The sequence below is a fragment of the Eumetopias jubatus genome, unplaced genomic scaffold (genome assembly GCF_037043125.1).
Source record: "Eumetopias jubatus isolate StellerSeaLion01/CBP00866 unplaced genomic scaffold, mEumJub1_p1.0 scaffold_4, whole genome shotgun sequence".
Classification (NCBI taxonomy): domain Eukaryota; kingdom Metazoa; phylum Chordata; class Mammalia; order Carnivora; family Otariidae; genus Eumetopias; species Eumetopias jubatus.
The window spans coordinates 65,422,936-65,444,908 of record NW_028274810.1 but is presented as its reverse complement, the minus strand read 5'-3'; the positions used below and the strand labels follow the sequence as shown (position 1 = coordinate 65,444,908).

Sequence of the window (21,973 nt, the reverse complement as noted above, 5' to 3'; positions counted from 1 at the left end):
CAGTGGGCGGGCACTCACGCGCAGCTAGTGACTTGCAAAGGCGCCCGCCCGGGGGCATGGTGACGGTCAGGAGCGGCCGGCCGCGGGCCAGGGCAGCCAGAGCGGCGAGGAGGCTCTTTTTTTTTTTTTTTTTTTTTTTGAGATTTATTTATCTGCAGGAGAGAAAGAGAAAGTGACAGCATGAGTGGGAGGAGGGACAGAGGGAGAGAAACTCAAGCAGACTCCCCACTGAGTGTGGAGCCCAACGCAGGGCTGGATCCCATGACCCATGAGATCATGACCTGAGCTGAAACCAAGAGTGGGACGCTTAACTGACGGAGCCACCCAGGGGCCCAAGCTAGTACTCTTTCTTTCAGTCATACTGCTTCCAGCATGTCTCCTCATTTATACTAGCAGTATGAACAAAATAGGATCATTGAGAATGAGAGCTTAATTTTTCTAAGAATGGCAGAGGGAATCAGGAAAGTCATGTTACAAAATGACTATTTGGAGAGGGAGATATAAAAAAGTGGATATAATTTATGGGACAGAGTTCTAAAGTATATGAGAAAAATGAGATCACATCGGAATACAGGTGGAAAATTAGTGGGGAAAGGGAAATAAATTCATCTTAACAAAAGAATGGGTCAAGATGAAAATACACTTGAATATAGAAGGAGTTAACAGAAAATGGTGGAAAATTATCTAGCATAGTTTAAAGCTTATATTCAATTCTTGATAAGCAGTAGAATTGTAGTAACATTCATCTTGGTAAAATGTAATTAAGTAGAATATAAAATAATTATACCAGAATTTATGAAAGTATTAAAATGTTGTAATTTAAATTACTAAAATGGAGATCAAGATATCTGGATTCCATTCTTTTTTTTTTTTTTTAAAGGTTTTATTTTATTTAAGTAGGCAGACAGGGAGGCAGAGGGAGAGGAAGCAAGCTCCCTGCTGAGCAGGGAGCCCAATGTGGGGCTTGATCCCAGGACGCTGGGATCATGACCTGAGCCCAAGGCAGACGCCCAACCGACTGAGCCACCCAGGCGCCCCTCTGCATTCCATTCTTGTCTTCATTGTTAATTGGAAAAGTATGTCATACTCTAAAATGCTCAGCAAATGAGTTTTATTTTATGATTTCACATGTTATTAATTTAGATAATTGCGCCATAGAGCAACATAATCCCTACTTCTCCTGTATAATAGGTGATAAATTACAGAGTAGAAAGAGTACAGAGAACTCTGTCCCCAAAAGGTGCCCTCTAAGTGCAAATGATCACCATTACCTGTATATCCATATTAATTTCCTATGGAAATCACTGACTTCAGATCATGATTATTCATCCTCTCTCAGGCTCCATTTGCCATCAACATTTTGACCTCTTTTTTCTTTTTATCATTTTATTTATTAGAGTGCACACAAGGGGGGGCGGGACGAGGAGGGGGGGCAGAGGGAGAGAGAGAAGCAGATTCCCCACTGAGCAAGGAGTCCAAGGCAGGGCTCTATCCCAGGACCCTGGGATTATGACTTGAGCCGAAAGCAGACGCTTAACCAGCTAAGCCACCCAAGCATCCCTGGTGATTTTTAAGGCTTTGTCACACTTTATCCATTACCATCTCTGATGTGGCCAATTATTATTTACTTGGTGCTCTGTGGTTAATGACTGCTCTATTTACTATTTAATAGAAATAAACAAAAATATTCTTTAAAAGTAAAACTTCTTGAACTATAATTATTACCTGGATATTTTGGATTTGTTTCAGATGGTGTGGAAGATGAAAATAGAATAATATTTTTCAATACTTCCACTTTATGCTAGGCTTATTTAATCTTACAGTTTTGTGAGATACAGTTACAGGTGAGGAAAATGTGCCTCAGAAAGGTTAAGTAACTCGCCTAAATCTGAGTTTGAAAATGAGAGTGCATGGAAATTTTAAAAAAGATTTTATTATTTATTTATTAGAGCATGAGCAAGGGGAAGAAGCAGACAGACAAGCAGACTCCCCACTGGCTCAGCAGGAGCCCATGCGTGGGGTGATCCCAGGACCCAGGGATCATGACCTGAGCCACAGCAGATACTTAACCAACTGAGCCACCCAAGTGCCCCAAGAGTGTATGGATTTTAAGACAAATCTGACTCCAAAGCCTTATGCTCTTTTTATTACACTGGACATAACAACAAGATTTATCTGTGCTTGAATTGCTTACTAGAATATAAGTCTTTGTTTTTGGGTGGACATTAGTTTTGGGCGCGGTAAAGGATTGGGAATTTGAGTATTTGAATTTAAAAGGAAGATAAAATTTTTGAATGGGGCTATCAGGTGAAATTACCAAAGTTTGTAGGATTTTAGGTTTTATTTCACGTATCAAGTCTTTAATTACCAAGTAGAAAAAGAACAATATGGACACCAAGTCATTGAATGAGGAGAGATTTAGTGATGGTAATATATACCACTCCAGTTTACTCACAATTATTTTTTCCATTGTAATTGACTTTATTTTATTTTTTTTTAAGATTTTATTTATTTGAGAGAGAGAGAAACAGCATGAGAGGGGAGAGGGTCAGAGAGAGAAGCAGGCTGCCCGCTGAGCTGGGAGCCTGATGTGGGACTCGATCCCAGGACTCTGGGATCATGATCTGAGCCGAAGGCAGTCGCTTAACCAACTGAGCCACCCAGGCGCCCTGTAATTGACTTTAAAAGTATAACTCACAGTAGATGATTTTTTACTGCATTAGTAATTTGAATAAATAGAAGAGAACTGCAAGAGAGGTAATGTAGAAAAGAACACTGGAATGGGTATGAAAGAGCTAGGCTTCTTTTATTTATTTGTTTGTTTATTTAAAATTTTATTTATTTGTCAGGGAGAGAGAGAGCCCAACGAGGGGGAACGGCAGGCAGAGGGAGAAGCGGGCTCCCTGCTGAGCAGGGAGCCCAACATGGGACTCAATCCCAGGACCCTGGGATCATGACCCAAGTTGAAGGCAGATGGTCAGCCGACTGAGCCACCCAGGCTTCCTGAAAGAGCTAGGCTTCTATTTCCTCTTCTGTAAAAGGAGTGGATTGCATAAACTGTTTCTGTTTCCTTGCAGCTCTCAAAGAGCTTATATGAACTGTGTTTAAAAAAAATAGAAAAGGAAATGGAATGATTTGTGCTAGCAGTGATTTATCTCTATAAAATTATTACTAAATTTACTGATTAGCTAAGGTCACTTTGTGGGAAGAGTGCACCATTAAACATTTTGAAGTGTGCTGTGCTGTAAGTGTGTTTTCTGGAAGTTATCTCAGACTGAAATGCTATTTATCAAGGTGTCACGTGTGCTATACTGAGGGTTTTATTTTGCAATTACTGTTTCCTTTTTGATTCATTTCCAGTATTAATTTCTTCAAGATCCCTTTAGGCACACATGATCTTCATCACTTACAGTTTATTAAAAAATAGCTTGATGACATGCCTAATGTCAAAATGATCCAGATTAATTTTTAATATAGTTCTGACAAGTTTCCCCTTTCAGACACATGGGATTGTAGATATTTAACATATAGTGAGCATTTATAAATGTAATTATAAAATGTTAATTTGATATAATTTTATAGTTATATACTATATAAATATTTTATAAGTTACATAATTTATATAACATGTTTATGTATAAAATGGCAAATACAGTCAATATTTAACTCTACTTTTAATTTGAATTAGTGTTCTGCAGTAATGTCAGGAGTAATTTTTTATATAAAGGTGTATAACAGAACTATAGGCACACCTGGGTGGCTCAGTCGCTTACGCGTCCCACTCTTGGTTTTGTCTCAGGTCATGATCTCATGGGTCATGGGATGGAGCTCCCTGTGGGGCTGTGTGCTCAGTGGGGAGTCGGCTTGACGATTCTCTTCCTCTGACCCTCTCCTCACTCATGTGTTCTCTGTCTCTCTCTCAAATAGGTAAATCTTAAAAAAACTGTGTAATATTTTGATATTCATGTCATTATGCCATATTTTTAGTTTAAGTGAAAATATACTTTAAAAATTAAAATGTCATATTTAAAATAACTTCAAATTTAAAAGCAAGAATAAAACACATTTTTAAAATAATTGTTTTAGAAGCTAACAATATTTTTTTAAAGATTTTTTTTTATTCAGTAATATTACAGAATATAGATTATGCTCACCTGAAATATTAGGGGAGAGTTATAATGTTTTTGATGCTATCTGGGATAAAATATTATTATTCCAGAGCATGAAAAATTTTGTTGGTGCTTATTTTTTAACCATAGGAAAATTATTTTTCAGTACTGTAACCTAAGATGACATAAGCAAAATCATGTCTGTGCTATGCAAAATCATGTCTGTTTGTGCTGTCAGTTTGTGCTATTTTATGCTCTGACTTTGGTCAAAGAATCTTGATAGAATTGAAGATTATTTTCAACTTTGTTTACTCTAAATAGAGGTTATGTAAATGTCAGATATTTGTAAGTGAATGTCATATATTTTAAAAAGGCAACCAGGTAAGAGAATCTTTCCCTTATCACCTTGTTACCTGCCAGTATTAAAAGTATATGTTGATCATTTAAAGCATGTAAGACACTCATTATAAAAGTGTCTCCCTGGGGCGCCTGCGTGGCTCAGTTGGGCGACTGCCTTCGGCTCAGGTCATGATCCTGGAGTCCCGGGATCGAGTCCCGCATTGGGCTCCCTGCTCAGCAGTGAGTCTGCTTCTCCCTCGGACCCTCCCCCCTCTCATGCTCTCTCTCTTTATCTCATTCTCTCTCTCAGATAAATAAATAAAATCTTTAAAAAAAAAAGTGTCTCTGTATAATGCCATGCGATTAAGTCACAGAAAAAAACTGCCTTCAGTTAAGACCTTTTTAATTGAATAACTAATGCCTGTTGCATTAGTTATGACAAACTTGCTTGATACCGAATTTGATTTATATCATATGTAATGTTTTAGCAATATTCCAAGGGTATTTGTCAGTATTGACTTCATCCAGGTATTATAAGAATTTTCATCCTGAGAGCTCTAGAATGTGCCATGAGCTTCTTCATCTCTACAAGGACAGAAATACTGGAGCACTATTCTGTTCTTGTTTCCTTTTATTTCATATTAGATTTACTTTATTTTATTTTACCTGTTTTGGAACTCAGGCATCAAGAATCATACTCCCCAGTTCATGGCACACTATTAAAGATTTATTTATTTATTTTAGAGGGGGAGGGAAGGGGCAGAGGGAGAGCAAGAGAGTCCCAAGCAGGCTCCCTTCTGAACGTGGAGCCCGACCCAGGGCTCAATTTCATGACCCTGGAGATCATGACCTGCGCCGAAACCAAGAGTCAAACGCCCAACTGTGCCACCCAGGTGCCCCTGATGGCACGCTTAAAAAAATTTCAATTCCAGTGTAGTTAAAATACAGTATATTTTAATATTACTTTAAAATAATGTTTATGATGGCAACCTCCTTTCTACCTCTAAATATCCCTGTTCCCTAGTTTAGCTTCCTAGATATACCCATTTAAAAAAACAGACTATTTTTTAGAGCAGAAAAACTGAACAGAAAGTACAGAGTTCCCACACACCCCCTCTAGTTAACCCTATTATTAGCATCTTGCCACTAGTGTGGTACATTTGTTAAAATTGATGAACCAATATCAATACATTGTTATTAACTGAAGTCCTATTAATTGAAGATCGCTGCAGGATCATATAGTAATATATACTGTAGTTTACTTTAGATTCACTCTTTGTGTTGTACAGTTCTATGGGTTTTTATTAATGCATATTATGTATCCTATTATGGTATCCTATAGAATAATTATACTATCCTAAAAATCCCTTGTGCCCCACTCTTCCTTCCTTCCTCCCCCTTAACTGCTGGCAGTCACTGATGTTTTTACTGTCCCTATAGTTATGTAACCTTTTCAGACTGGCTTCTTTCACTTAGTAATATGCATTTAAGGTTCCTCCATGTCTTTCTAAAAAAAATTGAGGTGTAATTGACATACAACATTATATTAGTTTCAGGTGTGTAAGATAATGATTTGATGTTTGCATATATTGTGAAATCACCACAATCAGTCTAGTTAATATATGTTACCATACATAGTTACAAAATTTTTTTTGTGATGAGAACTTTTAAGATTTACTTTCTGAGGGGTGTCTGGCTGGCTCAGTGGGTGGAGCATGCAACTCTTGATCTTGGAGTCATTAAGTTCAAGCCCACATTGGGTGTAGAGATCACTTTAAAATAAAAATCTTTATTAAAAAAAGATTTACTCTTAGCAACTTTCAAATATGCAATACAGCACTATTAACTATAGTCACCATGATATGTTCACTACATCTTCAGGACTTACTTTATAACTGAAGTTTGTACCTTTTGACCACCTTTACCCATTTTGCCCACCCCTTATTCCCCACTTCACTAGTCTGTCCTCTCTTTCTATGAGCTTTTTTTTTTTTTTTAGGATTCCCTGTAAGTGAGCTCATATAGTATTTGTCTTTCTCTAACATTCACTTAGCATAATGCCCTCAAGGTCCATCCTATTGTTGTAAATAACAAGATTTCCCCCTTCTTTATGGGTGAATAAAATACCATTGTGTATATAAACTACATTTTCTTCATTCACCCATTAAGGGACATTTAGGTTGTTTCCATATCTTGGCTATTGTAAATAATGCTGCCGTGAACATGGGGATACAGATATGTTTTTGAGTTAGTGTGTTCATTTTTTTTTTTTTTTGGATGAATACCCAGAAATGGAATTGCTGGGTAATATGGTAGTTCTATTTTTAATTTTTCGAAGAAACTTCATACTGTTTTTCCTAGTAGATACATCAATTTATATTCCCACCAATATTACACAAGGGTTTTCTTTTCTCCACATCCAAACCAACAGTTGTTATCTCTTGTCTTTTTGATAGCCATTCTAACAGGTGTACGGTGATGTCTCATTGTGGGTTTGATTTACATTTTCCTGATGATTAGTGATGTTGAACACCTTTTCATGTACTTGTTGGCCCTCTGTATATCTTTCGAAAAATGTCTGTTCAGATCTTCTGCCCCCTTCTTTAATCAGATTGTTCTATTGAGTTTTACGAATTCTTTATTTTTCATTTTTTTAATTTTATTTCTGACAGAGAGAGAGAGCACAAGCAGAGGAAGCAGCAGGTAGAGGCAGAGGGAGAAGCAGGCTCTCCGCTGAGCAGGGAGCCTGATGCGGGTCTCGATCCCAGGACCCTGAGATCATGACCCGAGCTGAAGTCAGATGCCTAGCCATCTGAGCCACCCAGGCGCCCTTCTTTATGTATTTTAAATATTAACCCCTTAGTAGATATATGATTTGCAAGTATTTTCTCTCATTCCATAGGGTGCCTTTTTATTTTGTTGATGGTTTCCTCTACTGTGCAGAAGCTTTTTAGGTGATGTAGTCCTACTTGTTTATCTTTGCTTTTATTGTCTTTGGTTTTGGTGTCAAATCAGAAAAAAAAAATCATTGCCAAGACCAATGTCAAGGAACTCCATGTCTTTTGTGACTTGATAGCTCATTTCTTTGTATTTATGAATAATATTTTATTGTATGGGTGTACCACAGTTTGTTTATTCATTCAGGTATTGAATGACATCTTGGTTGCTTCCCATTTTTGGCAATTGTAAGTAGAGTTGTTATAAACATTCATGTGCAGGTTTTTGCGTGGACATAAGTTTTCAGCTTGTTTGTATAAATACCTAGGAACATGATTGCAGGATCATATAGTAAGCTTATGTTTCTCTTTGTAAGAAACTGGTAAACTGTCTTCCAAAGTGGCTGTACCTTTTTGTATTCTCATCAGCAATAAACGAGTTCTTCTTGCCCCACGTCTTCACCTGCATTTGGTGTTGGATTTTAACCATTCATATAGATGTGTGGTAGTTTCTCATTTTTGTTTTAATTTGCAGTTCCCTAATGACATATGATGGTGAACATCTTCTCATATGCTTATTTGCTGTCTGTATATCTTCTTTGATGAGGTGTCTATTCAGATCTTTTGTCCAATTTTAATTGGGATGTTTTCTTATTGAATTTTAAAAGTTCTTTTTATATTTCATAAGTTACAAGGTTTTTTAAATCAGATATGTTGTACAAATATTTTCTCCCAGTCTGTGTTCCTTTCATTCTTAGACATATTCACTTTTAATTATTTTAGAAGTATCTCTGGGTATTTAACTGAACATTTTCTTAAAATTTTTTTCTTTTTCTTTTTTTTTTTAAGTAATCTCTTTGCCCAACATGGGGCTTGAACTCATAACCCCAAGATCAAGAGTCATGTGCTCTACTGACTGAACTAGGCAGGCTGTCCCTTAACTAAACATTTTTACATAATACATTTCAGTAGAATTTCTTTGCTCTTTCTTGATTATAAGTGTTAGAAATGATGTGTTAACTTTTCAATTATGATTTTACTTCTGTATTTTCTTATTTTTTTTTGTCTTTCCAACTTGAGTCTAAAAACTCAGTGAAGGTAAGGGTATTTTCTGCCTTGATTGCTGCTGTATCCTCAGCCCTAGCATATAATGGGTGCTTACAGAATTTTTGTTGGACAAACAAACAAGTGAATGAATACTATCTCTTAAAGCAGCAGTACATCTTTCTATGTAACACCGTGAGTCTTCAGATGAAGGTGTCAAATTCAGAATATAATGGATGTAAGATCTTTGGAAAATATTTTAAATTAGTTGTGTATATTTCTCTTATTTAAGGACAGATTGAAACCAAAATGACTTTATTTTCCTGATTCCATATTTACTTACCTATCGATGGGAAACAATAGATATGAGAGTAAGAAATGGATGCTTTAAATAGAATATTCCTCGGTAATTCAGTTTTCCTTATAGTCTGCCTAAAAACCTGTCTTATAATTGACATTATGATCTGAACCATTCCAGCATGGTAAAACAGGAAAAACATTTGGATTAACCTGGTTTCTAAAGAAGGGAAATATTTTCCATTCATATCCTTCAAAAGGTTGTGTAATGGCTAGTAGTTGGCCTCACCCATGTCATAGCACTTACCACACAGTATTATCTCTGTCCTTCTCATTGGACTGTAAGGATCTTGAGATTGATTCTGATTTATCTTTGTCCCCAGCATCTAGCACAATACCTGTCACCTACATATTGCTCAATAAATGTTTGTTAATGAATGAATGAGTGAATGCCAGATCATTAATTTTCTTAAACATTGAGTGCTTGTATTTATTTGTCACTGTGCTGGGTGCTGAGTTTACAATACCTGTCACCTACATATTGCTCAATAAATGTTTGTTAATGAATGAATAAGTGAATGCCAGATCATTAATTTACTTAAACATTGAGTGCTTGTATTTATTTGTCACTGTGCTGGGTGCTGAGTTTACACATTGTGATCCCTACCCTTATGTAAAGATTAGTGGGTAACCAAAAGCAAACAAATGTATAATTATGAATTATGAGGGCTATGAAGGAAATTAACAAGGGAGGATAATATAAAAGATGGAGGGGGAAGGCATATCTGGGAAGGCCTCTGAGAAATGACATTTTGGATGACACATGAAAGTTGAGTCAGCCATTCAAAGTACAGAGAGAAAAATGCTTCGGGAAGAGAGAACAGTTGGACTAAGCTAAGAAGGCACTTATACAAGAAACTAAAAGGAATCCAATATGGTTAAAGGCAAGAGTCACATAAAAAGCTTGGAGAGGAAGCCAGGGAATAGATCATGTAGTGTTCTGCAGGTCAGGTGAGGAATACAATGGGAAACCATGGGAATGGATGAGCTTACTTAGGGAGGAGTTTATAGAGGGAAGAGAAGGGGCCCAAGGCTGAGCCACTGAGGTCAAGCGGAGGAGGACCCCAGTACAAGTGACCGAGGAGGCATGGCAACCAAGAAAATGTGGTGTCTTGGAAATCAAAAGAAGAATGTAGTTTGTCGAAGGAGAGGAGTTATTACCTAATATAAAGGGCTGATGGGAAGTCAGGAACATGTGGACAGGAAAAGGGACTGGTGGACTGGTCTATATTAGACTGAAAAAAGCAGACTTGGTACAGCTGTGGATACAGAAGCCAGAATGGGTTGAAAATGGGGGATGAGCTGAAAATGGAATAAGAAGTAAGGAGGTGGAGATGGTTTTTTCAAGAAGTTCTGTGAGGGAGAATAGAAAAAATTGGAGCACTTACTAGATGAAGATGGTTAGAGATGAATTTTTTTTTTTTAAAGATTTTATTTATTTGTCAGAGCATGGGAACACAGCAGAGGGAGAAGCAGGCCGAGCAAGGAGTCCGATGCAGGACTCAATCCCAGGATCCTGGGATTATGACCTGAGCCAAAGGCAGACGCTTAACCAACTGAACCACCCAGGCGTCCCTATAGATGAATTTTTTAAAGGATGGGAAATACTTACTATTGTACTTATGTAATGGATGATCCTCTAGACAGGATGTTTTGGGAAAAAAGGATTGATCAGAGGAAGAGCAAAATCCTTGAGAAGGCCAAAAGAATGGGATCTATGCACATGTTGAGGGTTTGATCTTCAGGGGAAAGGAAGAGAAGTTGGGGACAGATAAAGGTAGGATTATGGATTTATTGATGAGAGCATGAAGACATTTACATCTGCTTGGCTCATACTTCATATAGAAAATATAAACACAGAGAGGTAAAGTAGGTGATGAAGGTTTGAGAGGGGCAAGATAGTTACCTTTGAGTAGGAAAGTAAAACCTAGTTAGAGAATTGAAATTTTGTTAGCCCTGTGAGACTGGGTATCAAATTTTCAGTCATTTTATACTAGTGCAGTTCTGACTTCATGGGATAAGGTATTTGTCTTTGGAGATATTGCGAGCTTGTTATGTTATCTTTGCAATACAAGCAATTATTGGTGAAGCAGGAAAGGTTCTATAGGGCCAGTTTATGCTGCCATCTCTCTATCCATTTCTGTTTATTTCACTGATTCATTCAGCAAGCATTTACTTACTGCTTAGTGTTCTGTTTTCAACCAAAGAGATGAAAGAAAAAAGGAGAATGGCTACCCTATTAAAACATACTGCTCATGCTTCCATAGATGACAAAACTTAAATATATGAAATAAATAATAAAACAATTATAAAGCTGCATATGCTTTGTGGTGGGAAACAGATAGATGATGATGGTGGTGGTAGTAGTGGTGAGAATGAGATGCCTAATATTTATTGAGTGTTGACTGTGAGTCAGGCACTTTTCTAGATGCTACTTATATTATTTAATATACATCACACCCTGTGAAGTAGCTAGGGTTATAATCCACATTTTACAAAGGATGAAATAGGCCTACAAAAATTAAGTAACTTGTTCAGAATCACACAGCCAATAAGTGGAGTTAGAATTCATACTGAGGCTCTTTGACATGTAGAGCCCACACTCCAAAGCAATATGCAGTGGTTTCAGGGAAAAACAAACAATGAGGGAGTGATAAAATTGAGGTCCTTAACTTAGCAAGAGCCACTGTAGCAACACTTGGACTTAGGACTACAGAGCTCCTAAGCAGCCAGCTAAGAGGGAAACAGAAGGTAGCGAAACCTTTGGTACCTACTCTGTAAGTTATCATCGTCCTCATAAGTCCATGTGAAAGGTATTCCTATTTTCCAGTTGAAGAAACTGAGATAGTGGAACTAGGAACCAGTCAGTGTTTTTTTGTATAACTCATGCTCTTTTCCTTTAAATAGAGTTGACAGGATAAAAATGAAACAACTCAGTAGGTTTTATGGTGATTTTTATATTGTTTTCTGAGCATTTCTTAGAGGAATGTCTGTATTTATACCATGTTTTCAAAGCAAATATATTTATTTCAAAAAGTTGAAAAATATCTGGTACTTATTTTATTAGATGGCAATTTCTTATTTTTAAAAAAGTTACATGTTAAATTACTCACAATTTACTTTTGAATAACTTGAGTTACAGTCAGTTTTGTTTAACATTTGAGAATTTGGGTAGTGAATACAGAATAATCTTTATAAGACTTTTAGTAAAAAACACATTAGGATAATCTGTTGGTTTATAACTTCTGAGATTAATTTTCTCAAGGTTTGTTTTGTTCTCATACTAAAACATGACCACTGGTAGTGTTCCTTGGGCAGCAGAGAAGTAGTAATTTCTTACACTGAAAGGTTTTTGAAATGTATTAAGAGCATTATAAAGAGCAAAAGAGATCAATATTTCTCAACACCTAGATTCAGAATAACTTTATAGCCATTTGCTAGCTTCTTTATGATCTCAAGCAAGACACTTTGATCATCTGTAAAATAAAGATGATAATACTTAGCTTGCACAATTATATAATAAAGATCTGAATGGATTAATTATGAGTATTAGAAGTAATAAATGTTACCTAGTACTATATGTAGTGGATTATCATTAAATGGTAACATTATTTTAATTATGTCTTTATGGAAAATTGCCTGTAGTTTCTTTATAAAGTTTTTTGTTGTTGAGTTGTAGAGTTCTCTGTACATTCTGGATATCAGTTTTCTGTCAGCTATCTGATTTGCAAATCTTTGATTCCATAAGTTACCTTTTTACTCAGTTGATAGTGTGTCTTGATGCAACAGAGTTTTAAGTTTTGATGTTCGACCTGTTTTTTTCTTTTTTTTAACCTGTTTTTTTCTTTTGTTACCTATGCTTTTTGTATCATATCCAAGAAATCATTGCCAAACCAAATGTCATGAAGCTATTCTCCTATATTTTCTTCTAAGAGTTTTATAGTTTTAGCACTTATATTTAGTTTTTTGATCCACTGTGAGTTAATTTTTGTATGTTGAGTCCAATTTCATTCTTTTGAATGTGTATATCTAGTTTCCCCAGCACCATTTATTCAAAACACTGTGCTTTGCCTGGTGAACTGTCTTACACCCATGTCAAAATCATTTGACTATATATATATATATATGTGAGAGTGTATTTCTGGGCTCACTGTTTTATTCCATTGTTCTGATGTCTGTGTTTATACTAATATACTGTTTGATTACTGTAGCTTTGTAGTAAAGTTTGAAACCATAAAGTGAGAATCTTCCAACTTTGTTCTTTGTCAAGATTATTTTGGCTATTTGAGATCCCTTGAGATTCCATAGTAATTTAAGGATGGACTTTTCTATTTCTGTGAAGATCATCATGGGGTTTTGATAGAGATAACATTGAATCTGTTGGATAACTTTGGATAGTGGATAGTACGGATATCTTTTTTTTTAAAGATTTATTTATTTTGAGAGAGAGTGGGGAGGAGCAGAGGGACAGGAGAAGGAGAGGGAGAGAATTTCCAGCAGGCTCTGTGCTGAGTGCAAGCCCAACTCAAGGCTGGATCTCACCACCCTGAGATCATGACCTGAGCCAAAACCAAGAGTTAGTGGCTCAACGAATGAGCCACCATGGCTCCCCAGACAGTATGGACATCTTAACAGTAATGTCTTCCAGTTGATGAATTGTCTTACTACATATTTATATCTTTAATTTTTTTTAGCAATCTTTTCTTATTTTCAGTGTACAAGTCCTTTACCCCCTTGGTTAAGTTAATTCCTAAGTATTTTATTCTTCTTGATGCTACTGTAAATGGAATAATTTTCTTAATTTCATTTTTGGCTTGTTCATTATTAGTGTATAGAAATACAGCTGATTTTTGGGCATGCCTGGGTGGCCCAGTCAGTTAAGCATCCGACTTGGTTTCGGATGGGGTCATTATCTTAAGGTCATGGGATCAAGCCCCAAGTCTGGCTGTGCTCAGCAGGGAGTCTGCTTGAGATTCTCTGCCCTCCCCCCCACAGCTTCTCCCCCCCCATGTGCTCTCTTTCTCAAATAATCGTAAAAACAAAAAAAAAAGAAATACAACTGATTTTTGTGGGTTTACTTTATATCCTGCAAGCTTGTTGAATTTATTAGTTTTTACAGTTTTGTGTGTGGAATCTTTAGTATTTTTTTACATATAGGATCATGCCATCTGTAAACAGATAATTTTACTTCTTCATTTCCAATTTGAATGCCTATTTGTTTTCCTTGCCTCATTGCTCTGGCTAAACTTCAAAAGCTAAGCTTGACTATAAGTGGTAAAAGTGTATATCCTTATCTTGTTCCTACCTTAGAGGAAAAGCTTTCAGTCTTTCACTGTTATGTTAGCTGTGAATATTTTATATGTGGCCTTTTATGTTGAGGTAATTTCCTTCTAAGTTTGTTGCATGTTTTTATCATGTAAATGTGTTGAATTTTGTTAAATGCTTTTTCTATATCAGTGATCATGTGGATTTTTTCCCATTCTATTAATGTTGTGTCTTACACTGATTGATTTTCCAGTGTTGAACCATCCTTACATTCAAGGAATAAATCCCACTTGATCGTAATCCTTTTCATGTGCTGCTGAATTTGGTTTGCTAGTATTTTACTGAGAATATTTTTTGCATCAGTGTTCATAAGGGATATTGGTCTGTAGTTTTCTGGTAGTGCCTTTGTTTGGCTTTCATATCAGAGTAATGCTGGCCTCATAGAAAGTTAGGGAGGGCTCTTTCCTTCTCAGTTTTTGGGAAGAGTTTGAGGATTGGTGTTCTTTAAATGTTGGTAAAATTTACCAGTGAGGCCATTTTATTTGGAGCTTTTTGTTGTTGAGAGGTTTTTGATTATTGATTTAGTCTCCTTACTAGTTATAGATGTATTTTGATTTTCTATTTCTCCCTGATTCAGACATGGCAGGTTTTGTATTTTTAGGAATTTGTCCATTTCATTTAGGTGGGTCACAGTTTTTTTCCAAAGATTTATTTATTTATTTTAGAGCGAGGGAGCACACACGTTATCATGGGTGGGGGAAGGAGAGGGGTGAAGGGGGAGAGGGAGAGAGAGTCTTAAGGAGACTCCACATGGAGCCCAACATAGTCTCAATCTCACAATGCTGAGATCACAACCTGAGTGGAAACCAGGAGTCAGATGCTTAACCAACTGTTCCACCTAGGTGCCTGTCACAATTTTTTTTTTTAAGTAATCTCTATACTTAACACGGTGCTCAAACTTATGACCCTGAGATCCAAGAGTTGCATGCTCTACCAACTGAGCCAGCCAGACACCCCAGGCACAATTTTTTTTAAGCCAGAAGAAAATTATTTGAAAAACGCAGAGTAGGATATTGAGTCTTAAATGGCTTCCTTTGACAGAACAAATCAGAAGTTGGTTACAGAATGTCAAATGACAGGTGTCTTTTGTTAAAACCATCACATTTTCAATATATAAGTGGGCAAAAGAGGTTTAAGTGGGTTAGTAGACAGTAGAGAAATATTTAAATTTATTAGTTATTAAGAGGTAGAAATGAAAATTTCATACTTATACAGGGAAAAATAGAAAATGTTGATAATACTAAATGTAGGTGTTGTTAAGTTGAAATCAGCATGTTTATACATTTAAAATACCACATGTGGTGTGCTTGGGTGGCTCAGCTGGTTAAGCGACTACCCTTGGCTCAGGTCATGATCGAGTCCCGGGAGTCCCGGGATCGAGTTCCGCATCAGCCTCCCTGCTCAGCCTCTCCCTCTGACCCTCCCCCTTCTCGTGCTCTCTCTCTAATAAATAAATAATTCAAAAAAATAAAATGCCATGTGTATCAATTCTTGGAGCTAATAATTCCTTTTGGGGAAAATAATTCCTAAAGAACAAGAACTGTAAGACAAAAAGATGTTCATTTTAGTGTTACTTTATTTAATTAATTTATTAAGCTCAAAGGGCTTCTTCTTCTTCTTCTTCTTCTTCTTTTTTCTTTTTTTGTAAGTAGGCTCCATGCTAGCCAGCATGGGGCTTGAAGTCACAACTCTGAGATCAAGACCTGAGTTGAGATCAACAGTTGGACACTTAACCAACTGAGCCACCCAGGCGCCCCTAGTGTTACTTTATTTATTTATTTATTTATTTATTTATTTATTTATTTATTTTTAAAGATTGTTATTTATTTCACAGAGAGAGACACAGCGAGAGAGGGAACACAAGCAGGGGGAGTGGGAGAGGGAGAAGCAGGCTTCCTGCCGAGCAGGGAGCCCGATGCGGGGCTCGATCCCAGGACCCTGAGATCATGACCTGAGCTGAAGGCAGACGCTTAACGACTGAGCCACCCAGGCGCCCCCTTAGTGTTACTTTAAATAGCAAGTACATTTGAAACAATTTCTGTCCAAAATTGGATAATGATAAATATGATACATACATTTGATTTGACCATTAAAAATAATTATGATAAGGCAGTATGGAAAATGTCTAATGATATATGGATAAAATAAAATGCAAACTCATAGTTATGCTTTGTTTATAATAAGAGTTTCTTGGGCATAAAAACATGTATATATAAAGTGAACATGTAAAATTCAAAACAAGTAATTTTAATTGGTGGAATTCTGGGTAATTGTTTTCTTTTTCTTTTTGTTTTTAATTCTTTTTTTTTTTTAAGATTTATTTATTTGACAGAGACACAGCGAGAGAGGGAACACAAGCAGGGGGAGTGGGAGAGGGAGAAGCAGGCTTCCTGCCTAGCAGGGAGCCTGATGTGGGGCTCGATCCCAGGGCCCTGGGATCATGACCTGAGCCGAAGGCAGATGCTTAACGACTGAGCCACACAGGCACCCCTGTTTTTAATTCTTAATAGTGGTTCTTAGTATTGATTCGATTAAAAATAATTCAGGATGGGGGTGCCTGGGTGGCTCAGTGGTTAGGTGTCTGCCTTCGGTTTAGGTCATGAGTCCTGGGATCGAGCCGCACGTCGGGCTCCCTGCTCAGCAGGAAGCCTGCTTCTCCCTCTCCCACTCTGTCAAATAGGTAAATAAAATCTTTAAAAAAAAAAATTTCGGTATCTATGAAATAGTCTTCCCAGAAAAAGCATATTCGAATCTGATTAATTTCTAGATCTATCAATTTATAGGAAATAGAGAAATGCATTAAAAAATGTCACCACAAGAAGGCAATCAATGAAATCCATATTGTGGGAAAGTATAGGACAAATGACTCAGTTCTTTCAATAAAATATTGTTGAAGGACAACCTATATAATAAAAGAGACTTGAGACGTTTACTAATCATAGTATATGGCCCTCTTTGATTTCTGCTTCAAGCATAACATTAAAAAGCTAAATAAAATTTAAAAACATACAATAATAATGCAGTATTAAATGCATAAATTAGAAAAGAAAGATCTAAAGTCAGTCATCTAAGCTTCCACCTTAGGAAACTAGAATGAGTGATGTTGATAACGGCAGAGACTAGGCATGTGTTGGGGAAGGGTATATGGAATGCCCTATAACGTCTGCTTCATTTTGTTGTGAACCCAAAACTGCTCTAAAAAAGGGAATCTATTAAAAAAAAGATGTCTATTAAAAATGTTAACGTTGTTCAGATATTTGTTATTAAGAAATTGTTAATTTTAAGAAATTTTAATTTTAAGATACGGTACTATTAAAATAGTCCCTGTGTTTCAGAGACATATTGAAATATTTAAAGATGAAATGATATGAGATTTATTTCAAAATGATTAAATGAGTGAGAAGTAGGTGAGGATTTGCTTTAATGTTTCATCTGGGCACTGGGCACTTAGGGGTTCTTTATGCTGTTATGTGTATTTTTATATGATTGAAAACTTCTGTAATAAAAAGTTTTAAAAATGCAGAATGGCCAGAATATGGCTTAAAAAAAAGGGACATGTTTTGATTGTTTGCCTTTTACAAATTAGTACTTTTTAACGTACACATAAAACTTAAAACACAGTGTGTGTTATTTAAAAAATAATGACATAAAAATTAATTTATAGCATCTTAGAGGAAATGAGTCTGGTAACTTCAAACAAGTTTAAGGTTTTATGTCGAATTTGTTTTCTTTTAATTCTGGTATTGTATCTGTATAACTTTGATTGGAAATAAAATTGTGAGGTTGAATTAGAGACCTTTTGTAGCTCTTCCTGTGGTTTGCTCTTAAAATGACTTATTTTTATTTTCAGTTAATAACAGTCAAGTTGGAACAGGTGTTTGGATAGAGGCAGTTGGAATCAGAACTGCTTTGGCTCTTACTACATTGGTTTTGGTATTTGCTAGTAAGCCAGGCACTTTTGCACTTAGGAGTTTTTACAAGTTGTTATTGTCACTGGTCTTTGTGAATAGCTGGATATTGGTCATTTACAAGCACTTTCCTGTTTTTTGTTCTTGCAAGGCAGTTATTTTTGTCCTAATTACAGTACTTTTTTAAGACCTGGGATATCACTTTTTCCACTTTCTAAGTTGGGAAGAAATAAGTGAACATTTGATGATTTGAATTTTCAAGAATTTTCAAGGACTAAGTGTTAGGCACAGTGTAAGGGGGTCATTAATAGGCACACATCATACCTGAGTATAAAACTTGTTTATAAATTTGTTAGTAGGATTTGTTATGTGGAAAGCTGTGAGTGGGAAGTTTTGAAAGGAAAGAAAAGGGAAATAAGAAAGGCACCATCATTCACTCAGTCCCTACTATGTACTACATTTTCCATGTATTATCTCATTTAATCCTCATAAAACCTTACAAGGAGAATATTAACATTTAATTTTTACATATGAGGAAAAACAGGCTTGCAGAGTTTAAATTATTCCCATGAAGTTATTTGGCCAGTGAATGATAAAGTTGAGATTGAAATCCAGAAATGCCACATTAAGGAAAATTACATGTAAACACACAGATGGTCAGAGATAAACAAATACCTTATGATCTCCCTTATATGTGGAATCTAAAAATAAAACAAAAAACCAAAACCCCCGAAACCCTAGGCTCATAGATAGAGACAGGGAGGTAATAAGGGTAGAGGTGGGGTAAAATGACAAAATGGGTGAAGGGAGTCAAAAGGTACTGACTTCCAGATATAAAATAAGTAAGTCATGAGGATGTAATGTACACATAGCAACTATAGTTAATAACATTGTATTGCATATTTAAAGTTTGCTAAGAGAGTGAATCCTAAAAGTTGTCATAACAAGAAAAATTCTGTAACTATGTATGATGGCATATGTTAACTAGACTTTATTGTGATGATCATTTTGCAATATATACAAATACTGAGTCATTATGTTGTACACCTGAAACTAATGTGTGGCAGCTATACCTCAATTTAAAAAAAAACATTAAACTTTACATTACAAAGAATAAACCTTAATATATATAAACAACAAAATAAAGGAACAGACCTCGGTAAAAAAACAAAAACAAAAACCACACAAATGGAAGATTCTAACCAGTACTTAGCTGGAACATTGAATAGCATATGTATTATAAATCATCATAATTTGTCTCTTTACAAAGACAAATGTGTCTATGATATAGCCCTTCCCAGATAAGTCCCCATTAATGTTTGTTTCTCCACTCATACTCATGTGTGCAATAACTTCAGTAATCAAGGAAGCAGTAAACATTTGTTAAGTACCTATTTCATTTCAGGCACTGTGATATCAGTATTTTTTTTAAAAAAAAGATTTTATTTATTTGACAGAGAGAGACATAGCAAGAGAGGGAATACAAGCAGGGGGAGTGGGAGAGGGAGAAGCAGGCTTCTCGTGGAGCAGGGAGCCCGATGTGGGGCTCGATCTCAGGACCCTGGGATCATGACCTGAGCCGAAGGCAGACACCCAACGACTGAGCCACCCAGGCGCCCCCGTGATATCAGTATTAAAATACTTTAGTTCTTTACTTCATGAAGTTTACACCCTAGCTTGAGAAAATGGAAAATAAGTTAAATAAATGTAATAGATTGCAGTAGATTGTGTTAGTTGTGATAATAAAAGTATGTGGTATGATATTTTGGTAGTATAATACGTTTGTGCAAATATGTAATTCTGTATATCTAGAACTGACTTTTTGACTCTAGCTCAGAGAACTGGGGAAGGTACTTAGATGACATTTTCAAGGTGAGGTGGGATATTTTTGTTTGTCACAGTGACTGAGGTTGCTACCAGTGTTTAGTAATCTGGGATCTGGGCTGTTAAACGTCCTGTGTTAAGTGGAACAGTGCTGTGCAGTGAAGAATTGGCTGCCCCAAATGCCAAGAATGCCCTTGTTGAGAAACACTAACTAACCTGATTCATGGCAAACAACTTCATCTTGGTCTCATCAGGCAACTTTAGTATTATCCCGTAATTTTAAATACAAGATTTTTAACCTGTTCTCAGTTGATTCAAATCTCTTAGATTCTGCCTATCTATTCCATGATACTAATTCTAATAACCTGAGGAGCTTATTACATGATAGTATTTGTCTTTTTGAGAATGAGAGCCAGCATTTCCGGGTCAGTCTTCTATTTTATGTTGTGGTACACCTGTGTCAGTCATAGGCACTGTTCTGTGGTAGTTTTGTGGTGTATGTTACATTTGATCCCATGTAGTTCTCTGGCATGGGTGATAATGCATCCCTTTGCCTGACTCCCATTTTCTTGCCATTGTAGGTAGTTTCTTGGTAAGTCATCCACTTTTCTACTAACTTTCCTGCTCTAATTTCCTTGGAGACGCTATTGTTAGGCTCATTGAATATTGGGAAGGATGGGTAGTCTTAGGTCCTTCAGTTTAACTGCATAATGCTGCTCCCTTGCTTGCTTTTACAAAAGGATGTCTTTGTTTTGGGGTTTTTTTTTCATTCTTACTTGAGGATTTTTTTACCCAAAGCAAGTCCTTTACTTTGGAAAGTTCCCAGCTGTATTAGTTTTCTAGGACTGTCATAATGAAGTACCACTAGGAGCACCTGGGTGGCTTGGTCAGTTGGGCCCTGACTCTTGATTTTGGCTCAGGTCATGATCTCAGGGTGGTGAGATTGCCCCAAGTCAGGTTCAGGCTCAGCACAGAGTCTGCTTGTCCCTCTCCCTCTGCTCCTCCCCCTGCTCGCACTCGCTCTCTCGCACTCTCAAATAAATGAATAAAATCTTGACTGATGAGTTACAGACCTGTACCCCTGAAACAAATGATACATTATATGTTAATTTAAAAAAACTTAAAAAAATAAAAAAATCTTTAAAGTACCACCAACTGGTGACTTAAATAATAGAAATTTATTGTGTCACAATTGCAGAGGTTAGAAGTCTGAGATTGAGGTGGTGACAGGGTTGGTTCCTTCTGAAGTTTGTGAGGGAAGGATCTATTCCACGTCTTTCTCCTTGGCTTGTAGGTGGCCATCTTTATGTTCACATCGTATTCTCTGCATATTGTGTCCGTATTTCCCCTTTTATAAGGTCACCGGTTCTACTGGATTAGGAGCCCACCTTAATGACCTCATTTTAACTTGAATGCCTCTGTAAAGACCCTGTTTCCAAATGAGTCACATTCTGAAGTATTGAGGGTTAAGACATCAATATATGTATTTGGGGGAGAGACGATTTAACTTATAACACCCAACTAATCCTTTTAATTCTGTTTTCCTCTTAGAATACAGAAAAGGCTCTACTCAAAATTAAAATATCCCAGTCCAACAACCAAAAAAAATTATATAAAGTAAAAAGGGGGGGAACCCTATTTCTGTCCAATTCTTATCCTCCAACTTGATTATTTTACTTTACTTTTCCATATGAGTAACTATATATAGAACTATCTCATTTTTTTTTTTAAAGATTTTATTTATTTGAGAGAGACACAGCGAGAGAGGGAACACAAGCAGGGGGAGTGGGAGTGGGAGAGGGAGAAGCAGGCTTCCGGCTGAGCAGGGAGCCTGATGCGGGGCTCGATCCCAGGGTCCTGGGCTGAAGGCAGACGCCTAACGACTGAGCCACCCGGGTGCCCCCAACTATCTCATTCTTTTTACAGGCTAACAGCATTCCATTTAATGGTTATACTGCAGTTTAATCATTCCTCTACTGATGAACATTTTTGTTGTTTACAACTTTTGACTATTACAAACTGTACAGAGCTAATTCTTGTATACATTTCATCACACATTTGAATTTTTTTTTTTTGTACGATAAATCTTTCAAATTGCTAGGGGCACCTGTGTGGCTTAGTCGGTTAAGTG

General features: G+C 36.5%; 1 protein-coding gene across 1 annotated transcript in view; it reads left to right on the top strand.

Moving 5' to 3' along the window:
- Window positions 1-21,973, top strand: part of ZFYVE9 (zinc finger FYVE-type containing 9) — a 180,949-nt gene that overhangs the window by 86,170 nt on the left and 72,806 nt on the right. The window lies entirely within an intron of this gene.